Consider the following 11,081-nt stretch of genomic DNA (forward strand, 5'->3'; position numbering starts at 1 on the left):
GATGATGATGTTCTACCGACGCAGGGCTTCGCCTAAGCACCGCTACGATATTATCGAGGTGGACTATGGTGGAGGGGGGCACCGCACACGGCTAAGAGATCCAAAGGATCAATTGTTGTGTCTATGGGGTGCCCCCTGCCCCCATATATAAAGGAGCAAGGGGGAGGCCGCCGGCCAAGGAGGAGGGCGCGCCAAGGGGGGAGTCCTACTCCCACCGGGAGTAGGACTCCTCCTTTCCTTGTTGGAATAGGAGAAGGGAAGGGAGAAGGAGAAAGAAGCAAGGGGGCGCCCCCCTTCCCTAGTCCAATTCGGACTGGTCCATGGGGAGGGGTGCGGCCATCCTTTGGGGCCTTTCTCTCCTTTCCCGTATGGCCCATTAAGGCCCAATACGAATTCCCGTAACTCTCCGGTGCTCCGAAAAATACCCGAATCACTCGGAATCTTTCCGAAGTCCGAATATAGTCGTCCAATATATCGATCTTTACGTCTCGGCCATTTCGAGACTCCTCGTCATGTCCCCGATCTCATACGGGACTCCGAACTCCTTCGGTACATCAAAACACATAAACTCATTATATAACCGTCATCGTAACGTTAAGCGTGCGGACCCTACAGGTTCGAGAACTATGTAGACATGACCGAGACACCTCTCCGGTCAATAACCAATAGCAGAACCTGGATGCTCATATTGGCTCCCACATATTCTACGAAGATCTTTATCGGTCAGACCGCATAACAACATACGTTGTTCCCTTTGTCATCGGTATGTTACTTGCCCGAGATTCGATCGTCGGTATCTCGATACCTAGTTCAATCTCGTTACCGGCAAGTCTCTTTACTCGTTCCGTAATACATCATCCCGCAACTAACTCATCAGTTACAATGCTTGCAAGGCTTATAGTGATGTGCATTACTGAGTGGGCCCAGAGATACCTCTCCGACAATCGGAGTGACAAATCCTAATCTCGAAATACGCCAACCCAACAAGTACCTTTGGAAGCACCTGTAGAGCACCTTTATAATCACCCAGTTACGTTGTGACGTTTGGTAGCACACAAAGTGTTCCTCCGGTAAACGGGAGTTGCATAATCTCATAGTCATAGGAACATGTATAAGTCATGAAGAAAGCAATAGCAACATACTAAACGATCGAGTGCTAAGCTAACGGAATGGGTCAAGTCAATCACATCATTATCCTAATGATGTGATCCCGTTAATCAAATGACAACTCATGTCTATGGCTAGGAAAGATAACCATCTTTGATCAACGAGCTAGTCAAGTAGAGGCATACTAGTGACACTCTGTTTGTCTATGTATTCACACATGTATCATGTTTCCGGTTAATACAATTCTAGCATGAATAATAAACATTTATCATGATATAAGGAAATAAATAATAACTTTATTATTGCCTCTAGGGCATATTTCCTTCAGTCTCCCACTTGCACTAGAGTCAATAATCTAGTTCACATCGCCATGTGATCAATAGTTCACATCACCATGTGATTAACACCCATAGTTCACATCGTCATGTGACCAACACCCAAAGGGTTTACTAGAGTCAATAATCTAGTTCACATCGCTATGTGATTGACACCCAAAGAGTACTAAGGTGTGATCATGTTTTGCTTGTGAGATAATTTTAGTCAACGGGTCTGTCACATTCAGATCCGTAAGTATTTTGCAAATTTCTATGTCTACAATGCTCTGCACGGAGCTACTCTAGCTAATTGCTCCCACTTTCAATATGTATCTAGACTGAGACTTAGAGTCATCTAGATTAGTGTCAAAACTTGCATCGACGTAACCCTTTACGACGAACCTTTTGTCACTTCCATAATCGAGAAACATATCCTTATTCCAGTAAGGATAATTTTGACCGCTGTCCAGTGATCTACTCCTAGATCACTATTGTACTCCCTTGCGAAAATCAGTGTAGGGTATACAATAGATCTGGTACACAGCATGGCATACTTTATAGAACCTATGGCCGAGGCATAGGGAATGACTTTCATTCTTTTTCTATCTTCTGCCGTGGTCGGGCTTTGAGTCTTACTCAATTTCACACCTTGTAACACAGGCAAGAAACTCTTTCTTTGACTGTTCCATTTTGAACCACTTCAAAATCTTGTTAAGGTATGTACTCATTGAAAAAACTTATCAAGCGTCTTGATCTATCTCTATAGATCTTGATGCTCAATATGTAAGCAGCTTCACCGAGGTCTTTCTTTGAAAAACTTCTTTCAAACACTCCTTTATGCTTTGCAGAATAATTCTACATTATTTCCAATCAACAATATGTCATTCACATATACTTATCAGAAATGTTGTAGTGCTCCCACTCACTTTCTTGTAAATACAGGCTTCACCGCAAGTCTGTATAAAACTATATCCTTTGATCAACTTATCAAAGCGTATATTCCAACTCCGAGATGCTTGCACCAGTCCATAGATGGATCGCTGGAGCTTGCATATTTTGTTAGCACCTTTAGGATTGACAAAACCTTCTGGTTGCATCATATACAACTCTTCTTTAATAAATCCATTAAGGAATGCAGTTTTGCTTATCCATTTGCCAGATTTCATAAAATGCGGCAATTGCTAACATGATTCGAACAGACTTAAGCATAGATACGAGTGAGAAACTCTCATCGTAGTCAACACCTTAAACTTGTCGAAAACCTTTTGCGACAATTCTAGCTTTGTAGATAGTAACACTACTACCAGAGTCTGTCTTCCTCTTGAAGATCCATTTAATCTCAATGGCTCGCCGATCATTGGGCAAGTCAATCAAAGTCCATACTTTGTTCTCATACATGGATCTCATCTCAGATTTCATGGTCTCAAGCCATTTTGCGGAATCTGGGCTCACCATCGCTTCTTCATAGTTCGTAGGTTCGTCATGGTCTAGTAACATAACCTCCAGAACAGGATTACCGTACCACTCTGGTGCGGATCTTACTCTGGTTGACCTACGAGGTTCAGTAATAATTTGATCTGAAGTTCCATGATCATCATCATTAACTTCCTCACTGATTGGTATAGGCGTCACAGAAACTGGTTTCTGCGATGAACTACTTCCCAATAAGGGAGCAGGTACAATTACCTCATCAAGTTCTACTTTCCTCCCACTCACTTCTTTCGAGAGAAACTCCTTCTCTAGAAAGGATCCATACTTAGCAATGAATGTCTTGCCTTCGGATCTGTGATAGAAGGTGTACCCAACTATCTCCTTTGGGTATCCTATGAAGACACATTTCTCCGATTTGGGTTTGAGCTTATCAGGATGAAACTTTTGCACATAAGCATCGCAATCCCAAACTTTAAGAAACGACAACTTTGGCTTCTTGCCAAACCACAGTTCATAAGATGTCGTCTCAACGGATTTAGATGGTAGCCTATTTAACGTGAATGTAGCTGTCTCTAATGCATAACCCCAAAACGATAGTGGTAGATCGGTAAGAGACATCATATATCGCACCATATCTAATAAAGTACGGTTACGATGTTCGGACACACCATTACACTGTGGTGTTCCAGGTGGCGTGAGTAGTGAAACTATTTCACATTGTTTTAACTGAAGGCCAAACTCGTAACTCAAATACTCTTCTCCATGACCAGATCGTAGAAACTTTATTTTCTTGTTACGATGATTTTCCACTTCACTCTGAAATTATATGAACTTTTCAAATGTTTCAGACTTTTGTTTCATTAAGTAGATATACCCATATCTGCTCAAATCATCTGTGAAGGTCAGAAAATAATGATACCTGCTACGAGCCTCAATATTCATCGGACCACATACATCTGTATGTATGATTTCCAACAAATCTGTTGCTCTCTCCATAGTTCCGGAGAACGGCGTTTTAGTCATCTTGCCCATGAGGCACGGTTCGCAAGCATCAAGTGATTCCAAAATCCCATTAGTATGGAGTTTCTTCATGCGCTTTACACCAATATGACCTAAACGGCAGTGCCACAAATAAGTTGCACTATCATTATTAACTTTGCATCTTTTGGCTTCATTATTATGAATATGTGTATCACTACGATCGAGATCCAACAAACCATTTTATTGGGTGTATGACCATAGAAGGTTTTATTCATGTAAACAAAACAACAATTATTCTCTAATTTAAATGAATAACCGTATTGCAACAAACATGATCAAATCATATTCATGCTCAACACAAACACCAAATAACACTTATTTAGTTTCAACACTAATCCCGAAAGTATAGGGAGTGTACGATGATGATCATATCAATCTTGGAACTACTTCCAACACACATCGTCACCTCGCCTTTTACTAGTCTCTGTTTATTCTGTAACTCCCGTTTCGAGTTACTACTCTTAGCAACTGAACCAGTATCAAATGCCGAGGGGTTGCTATAAACACTAGTAAGTACACATCAATAACATGTATATCCAATATACCTTTGTTCACTTTGCCATCCTTCTTATCCACCAAATACTTGGGGCAGTTCCGCTTCCAGTGACCAGTCCCTTTGCAGTAGAAGCACTTAGTCTCAGGCTTAGGTACAGACTTGGGCTTCTTCACTTGAGTAGCAACTTGCTTGCCATTCTTCTTGAAGTTCCCCTTCTATCCCTTTGCCCTTTTCTTGAAACTAGTGGTCTTGTTAACCATCAACACTTGATGCTCTTTCTTGATTTCTACCTTCGTCGATTTCAGCATCGCGAAGAGCTCGGGAATTACTTTCGTCATCCCTTACATACTATAGTTCATCACGAAGTTCTACTAACTTGGTGATGGTGACTAGAGAATTCTGTCAATCACTATTTTATCTGGAAGATTAACTCCCACTTGATTCAAGCAATTGTAGTACCCAGACAATCTAAGCACATGCTCACTGCTTGAGCTATTCTCCTCCATCTTTTAGCTATAGAACTTGTTGGAGACTTCATATCTCTCAACTCGGGTATTTGCTTGAAATATTAACTTCAACTCCTGGAACATCTCATATGGTCCATGACGTTCAAAACGTCTTTGAAGTCCCGATTCTAAGCCGTTAAGCATGGTGCACTAAACTATCAAGTAGTCATCATATTGAGCTAGCCAAACGTTCATAACGTCTGCATCTGCTCCTGCAATAGGTATGTTACCTAGCGGTGCATCAAGGACATAATTCTTCTATGCAGCAATGAGGATAATCCTCAGATCACGGATCCAATCCGCATCTTTGCTACTAACATCTTTCAACATAATTTTCTCTAGGAACATATCAAAAATAAACACAGGGAAGCAACAACGCGAGCTATTGATCTACAACATAATTTGCAAAAATACTATCAGGACTAAGTTCATGATAAATTTAAGTTCAATTAATCATATTACTTAAGAACTCCCACTTAGATAGACATCCCTCTAATCCTCTAAGTGATCACGTGATCCATATCAACTAAACCATGTCCGATCATCACGTGAGATGGAGTAGTTTCAATGGTGAACATCACTATGTTGATCATATCTACTATATGATTCACGCTCGACCTTTCGGTCTCCGTGTTCCGAGGCCATATCTGCATATGCTAGGCTCGTCAAGTTTAACCTGAGTATTTTGCGTGTGCAACTGTTTTGCACCCGTTGTATTTGAACGTAGAGCCAATCACACCCGATCATCACGTGGTGTCTCAGCCCGAAGAACTTTCGCAATGGTGCATACTCAGGGAGAACACTTTTATCTTGAAATTTTAGTGAGAGATCATCTTATAATGCTACCGTCAATCAAAGCAAAATAAGATGCATAAAAGATAAACATCACATGCAATCAATATAAGTGATATGATATGGCCATCATCATCTTGTGCTTGTGATCTCCATCTCCGAAGCACCGTCATGATCACCATCGTCACCGGCGCGACACCTTGATCTCCATCGTAGCATCGTTGTCATCTCGCCAACTATTGCCTTTACGACTATCGCTACCGCTTAGTGATAAAGTAAAACAATTACATGGCAATTGCATTTCATACAATAAAGCGACAACCATATGGCTCCTGCCAGTTGCCGATAACTCGGTTACAAAACATGATCATCTCATACAATAAAATATAGCATCATGTCTTGACCATATCACATCACAACATGCCCTGCAAAAACAAGTTAGACGTCCTCTACTTTGTTGTTGCAAGTTTTACGTAGCTGCTACTGGCTTAGCAAGAACCGTTCTTACCTACGCATCAAAACCACAATGATAGTTTGTCAAGTTGGTGCTGTTTTAACCTTCGCAAGGACCGGGCGTAGCCATACTCGGTTCAACTAAAGTGAGAGAGACAGACACCCGCCAGTCACCTTTAAGCATCAAGTGCTCGCAACGGTGAAACCAGCCTCGCGTAAGCGTACGCGTAATGTCGGTTCGGGCCGCTTCATCTCACAATAACGCTGAACCAAAGTATGACATGCTGGTAAGCAGTATGACTTATATCGCCCACAACTCACTTGTGTTCTACTCGTGCATAACATCAACGCATAAAACCAGGCTCTGATACCACTGTTGGGGAACGTAGTAATTTCAAAAATTTCCTACGCACACGCAAGATCATGGTGATGCATAACAACGAGAGGGGAGAGTGTGTCCACGTACCCTCGTAGACCGAAAGCGGAAGCGTTAGCACAACGCGGTTGATGTAGTCGTACGTCTTCATGATCCGACCGATCAAGTACCGAACGCACGGCACCTCCGAGTTCAGCACACGTTCAGCCCGATGACGTCCCTCGAACTCCGATCCAGCCGAGTGTTGAGGGAGAGTTTCTTCAGCACGACGGCGTGGTGACGATGATGATGTTCTACCGACGCAGGGCTTCGCCTAAGCACCGCTACGATATTATCGAGGTGGACTATGGTGGAGGGGGGCACCGCACACGGCTAAGAGATCCAAAGGATCAATTGTTGTGTCTATGGGGTGCCCCTGCCCCCGTATATAAAGGAGCAAGGGGGAGGCCGCCGGCCAAGGAGGAGGGCGCGCCAAGGGGGGAGTCCTACTCCCACCGGGAGTAGGACTCCTCCTTTCCTTGTTGGAATAGGAGAAGGGAAGGGAGAAGGAGAAAGAAGGAAGGGGGCGCCCCCCTTCCCTAGTCCAATTCGGACTGGTCCATGGGGAGGGGTGCGGCCACCCTTTGGGGCCTTTCTCTCCTTTCCCGTATGGCCCATTAAGGCCCAATACGAATTCCCGTAACTCTCCGGTACTCCGAAAAATACCCGAATCACTCGGAACCTTTCCGAAGTCTGAATATATTCGTCCAATATATCAATCTTTACGTCTCGGCCATTTCGAGACCCCTCGTCATGTCCCCGATCTCATCCGAGACTCCGAACTCCTTCGGTACATCAAAACACATAAAATCATAATATAACCGTCATCGTAACGTTAAGCGTGCGGACCCTACGGGTTCGAGAACTATGTAGACATGACCGAGACACCTCTCCGGTCAATAACCAATAGCAGAACCTGGATGCTCATATTGGCTCCCACATATTCTACGAAGATCTTTATCGGTCAGACCGCCTAACAACATACGTTGTTCCCTTTGTCATCGGTATGTTACTTGCCCGAGATTCGATCATCGGTATCTCGATACCTAGTTCAATCTCGTTACCGGCAAGTCTCTTTACTCGTTCCGTAATACATCATCCCGCAACTAACTCATTAGTTACAATGCATGCAAGGCTTATAGTGATGTGTATTACTGAGTGGGCCCAGAGATACCTCTCCGACAATCGGAGTGACAAATCCTAATCTCGAAATACGCCAACCCAACAAGTACCTTTGGAAGCACCTGTAGAGCACCTTTATAATCACCCAGTTACGTTGTGACGTTTGGTAGCACACAAAGTGTTCCTCCGGTAAACGGGAGTTGCATAATCTCATAGTCATAGGAACATGTATAAGTCATGAAGAAAGCAATAGCAACATACTAAACGATCGAGTGCTAAGCTAACGGAATGGGTCAAGTCAATCACATCATTCTCCTAATGATGTGATCCCGTTAATCAAATGACAACTCATGTCTATGGCTAGGAAAGATAACCATCTTTGATCAACGAGCTAGTCAAGTAGAGGCATACTAGTGACACTCTGTTTGTCTATGTATTCACACATGTATCATGTTTCCGGTTAATACAATTCTAGCATGAATAATAAACATTTATCATGATATAAGGAAATAAATAATAACTTTATTATTGCCTCTAGGGCATATTTCCTTCAGCAGGTGGTTTGAGAGGTAATCAACGGTGAACTGCTTTGAAAAGTAGTGAAAACAAAGCTATGCATAAATCGCTGTTGTAAATTTTGAAATGGCGCAAGGGGTAAAAACAAGGTAAGAGAGTTGGTACCATCCTATAGTTGACTAATGTCTTCTTCATTGTGCAAACAAAGATCTTGCTGTTATTCCTCGCAAGTTTCTTCATCCTAACAATCTTTCTGAGTTTCTTGACTTGACTGATATTCATGGACATCTCATTTCCCCATATGCAAAATTGGTCGAACAGTGGGTCTAAGCCTCTGACAGCAGGACCTACATGTGCAAGACCAAATTGTAAGAAACCTACATATTATAATGATTCCTGCAACTGCACAATAATGTGCTATTAGCCAAAGGACCCTGCTTGAACAAACCTCGATGGTAAACCATAGTGTCTCCCATTGTTTCCCTGCAACACACATAAGGAAGATCTTGATCAGGTAACTGAGAGTTGCCATACTATCAGTAGAATATGTATTGAGTACAGCCAAATTCGATTGGTGTCACATGCACAACAATACAAAATTGTACCCACAGCAAATGAAAATCAAATTGCAGAACTGAACCAAATAGTTAAATGGACAGCAGACCAAATGAACCAAAATAGTTAACTGAGCACGACATTGCAGAATAGAAACATGTACTGGAAGATAAGGCAGTTAACAAAACAAAGAATGCTTGAGAACAGTACTACGAAATGTACCAATTGTTGGACCAAAGTGTTAACTGAACATTACATTTCAGAGGACCAAACTATTAACTGAACATCAGATTGCATATTAACATTACAGAGGACAAATCACTAGAAGGCACTGGTGGTGGCCTCGACAAAACATCACGAACTATATTTTAAAGTAGACAACCGCGCGGCAGTGTCGACGGTGGCCTCGAAGACGAGGTGCTCCTCCAAGATCTGGCGGTCCACACACATGTCAGCCATAGCGACCTTGTTCGCGCGTGCGGGCGCATGCTACTCGGCTCCAGGTTATACTGCGTGTAAAATGGCTGTGGGCGGCGCTTAATTGGAGGAGGGGCAGTGATTTTGGTGGAATGTGTCGCTCCGTCAGTCGGGGCATGTGGGACGGGAAAGGAGGAGGATGGTGTGGGTGGGGTGTGGATTACCTGACAATATCGACGAGGTCGCGCAGCAAGAAGAAGGGTCGGCGACGAGGAGGCCACGCAGCAAGAAGAAGGGTCGCCGGCGAGGAGGCGGCGCTGCAAGAAGAAGGGTCACCGGCGAGGAGGCGGCGCTGCAAGAAGAAGGGTAGCCGGCGAGGAGGCGGTGCTGCAAGAAGAAGGGTCGCCGTTGAGGAGGCTGAGCTGCCTGTAAGCAGCAGTGAAGGTTTGAACTTGGAAAGCAAGGAGGAACAGTGGAAATGTGGCTTTTGGTAGGAGGGAGGGGGCGGGGAGATAGATATTTCCGCGGTGGCAAAAAAATTTCGCTCGCTGCCGCAAGAAACTGCCGCACAAGTGTGGTTCAAGCGGGGGCGGTGGACTGTAGACGACGAAGCTTTCTGCATAAGCCAGACAAGACGGTGCGCCAAGATATTTTATATCGCATCCCACATGATTCTTTCTACTAAACTGTTTGTGGTATACCTGATTTTTTCATTATTTTTTGAAAGACAAAATGGTGTTACGGAGGGAAAGGATGGTGTTTGAATTGCTAGAACATTTACGTAAAGTGAACATGCAACTAGTACATGAGTGTCGTGTTTAAATTTGGAATTATTCCGGGTTCGTTTGGCATTTTTATGCATTAATTGAGTTTCTGGGCATTTAATGCGCATAATTCAAATTTGAACTACAAGCACATGCTCCAATGCACCAAAGTTTGCTGAAAAATCACATGTGTGTCTTTGGGTGAATTTATAGGTCCCATGCAAGAAATGGGAATAAAATTCAAACATCTGGGTGTCGTGGCTCAGCCGGAATGATTCAGAAAGTTGGTTTTTTAATTCCTGTAAATCCAAAACACGGCTGAAAATCATGAAACTTGGCATGGTGTCATGACATGGCACCAACATGATGCAGTAATTTTTTTGGCCGAATTGGGACAAGCTTTGGTGTAAGATTCTTGCAAACTGGAGCTTCCCTCAAGAAGGCTCCTAGTTCCGAGAGGGAACGTGTCACCTCCGTGTGTGAAACGACATACGTACACTGCCTTCTCCCGCCTTAATTTTTTTACACAGGCAGATTAGACCAAATAGAAGTATCGTGCTAAATTTTGGAATTATTCCGTGTTCGTTTAGCCTTTTTATACATTAATTGAGTTTCTGGGCATTTAATGTGCATAATTCAAATTTGAACTACAAGCACGTGCTCTAGTGCACCATAGTTGTTTGAAAAATCACATGTGTGTCCTTGGGTGAATTTCTAGGTCCCATGCAAGAGATGGGAGTGAAATTCAAACATCTGGGCGTCGTGGCTCGGCCGGAAAGATTGAGAAACTTGGTTTTTTAATTCCTGTAATTCCAAAACACGCCTGAAAATCATGAAACTTGGCATGGTCTCATGACATGGCACGAACATGCTGAGGTAATATTTTTGGCCGAATTGGGACAAGCTTTGGTGTAAGCTTCTTGCAAACCGGAGCTTCCCTCAAGAAGGCTCGTGGTTCCGAGAGGGAACGTGTCACCTCCGTGTGCGAACGACATACGTACACTGCCTTCTCCCGCCTTAATTTTTTTGCACATCCAGATTAGACCAAATAGAAGTACCGTGCTAAATTTTGGAATTATTTCGGGCTCGTTCCGCCTTTTTTATACATTAATTGAGTTTCTGGGTATTTAATGTGCATAATTCAAATTTGAA

This window comes from Aegilops tauschii, chromosome 7 (genome assembly GCF_002575655.3).
Source record: "Aegilops tauschii subsp. strangulata cultivar AL8/78 chromosome 7, Aet v6.0, whole genome shotgun sequence".
Lineage (NCBI taxonomy): Eukaryota > Viridiplantae > Streptophyta > Magnoliopsida > Poales > Poaceae > Aegilops > Aegilops tauschii.